The following is a 1,542-nucleotide window of genomic DNA, read 5'->3' as shown; positions in this document are numbered from 1 at the left end:
AGGGGGATGGCCATGCCAGAATCTCTTCTCTTCCATTCTCCTCTCAGGATCTTGGGCACACAAGCCACTGGGTCTGGGACCCGAACCATGGTCAACTACATAGGAGTCCAGCAACATAGCCATTATGCCAACTGCTGGTCTCTAACCCAGAGATTTCAACCTGGCATTTATAACAGGCATTAAAAGGTTTCCTCTAAGTTTTCATTAATTGTTTTGTGGTTAGAGTTTTTTGCCCGAGGGTGTGTGTGCTTGCAGGAGAGAAAGAAACTGACAAAGTGAGAGGGAAAGTGAGAAATCACCCCTGGAGGGATGGCCACACTGCAATCTTTCTCCTCCATTCTCTGCCTGGGACCTTGGGCATGCACACACCCATGCCTGGCATAATTTTGAAGCCACCAAGTCAGTGACTTGAACCACAGTTAGCCAGGTGAGCGTCCAGCAATGTAACTGCTATGCCATCTGTTGGCCCTTGTTTTCACTAGTTTCTAACAAAAATAAGTGCTTCCTTTAATTGCAAATGTAAGTATTATACCATAGTCATGTTAGCAGGATTTGTGACTTGTCACCAATATAAATAAAATATTTTGGTCCAGTCATGGTAGCGCAAACATTGGGGCACTTCTGCACATGCTGGAGCCACATGGAAGGCCCAGGTTCCAAAACTAGACCAACCTGGGGGCTGGCAGGTGGCATGGTGGTTAAGGATGCTGGAATCCCACATGGTCGACTGTGGTTAGAGTCCTGGACCTGGTGGCTTGCTTTCTCATTCTGTCCACCGCCCTCACTCACTTTGTCACTCTCTGTTCAAATTAAAATAAATAAATAAAGTTAAATAAAATAATTATTAAAAAAATATTAGACCAACATGAAACACACTGGGCATTGCAGTGAGTGTCTGTAATCCTAGCTAACTGGGAAGCTATGGTGAGAGGATCTCAGCATGGAGAGACCCTGTCAAAAATAACCCCCTCTCTCCCATTAAAATACACGAACACACACACACATACTTTTATATACATGACAATCCACAGATATCTTGAAATATCATTTACACTTAGTATCACTTCAAAATTAGATTCCTAGGATGGACCCATGTCACAGTGGTTAAAAGAGCCAGGTCCCACATGGCTGATCACATGGTTCAAGTCCTGCCCCTGGCATCTTGAAAAACACAGCAGGCATGTGTGTGCATGCCCAAAATCCCAAAAGGAGGGAGATATTGAAGAGAAAGGATTGTGGGACCAGCAGTTAGCGTAATGGCTATGCTGTTGAACTCCCATGTAGTCAACTGCAGTTTGAGTCCCAGACCCAGTGGCTTAAACTCATGCCAGGCACATGTGTGTGTGTGCCCAAGAATCCAAGAGGAGAACGGAGGAGAAGGGATTGTGGTGTGGCCATCCCCTCTGGGGAGTGATTTCTCACTTTCTGTCTCTCTCTGTCTTTCTGGAGAGTGTGAGCGGCCCTATACAAAAAACCTCCAAAAAAAAAAAAAAAAAAGAGAGAGAGAGAGAAAGGATTGTGACATGACCATATGCCATTGGG

This window comes from Tupaia chinensis, unplaced genomic scaffold (assembly GCF_000334495.1).
Source record: "Tupaia chinensis unplaced genomic scaffold, TupChi_1.0 Scaffold000184_1, whole genome shotgun sequence".
NCBI lineage: Eukaryota > Metazoa > Chordata > Mammalia > Scandentia > Tupaiidae > Tupaia > Tupaia belangeri.
The sequence above is the reverse complement of the archived record's forward strand: the minus strand, read 5'-3'. Positions refer to the sequence as shown.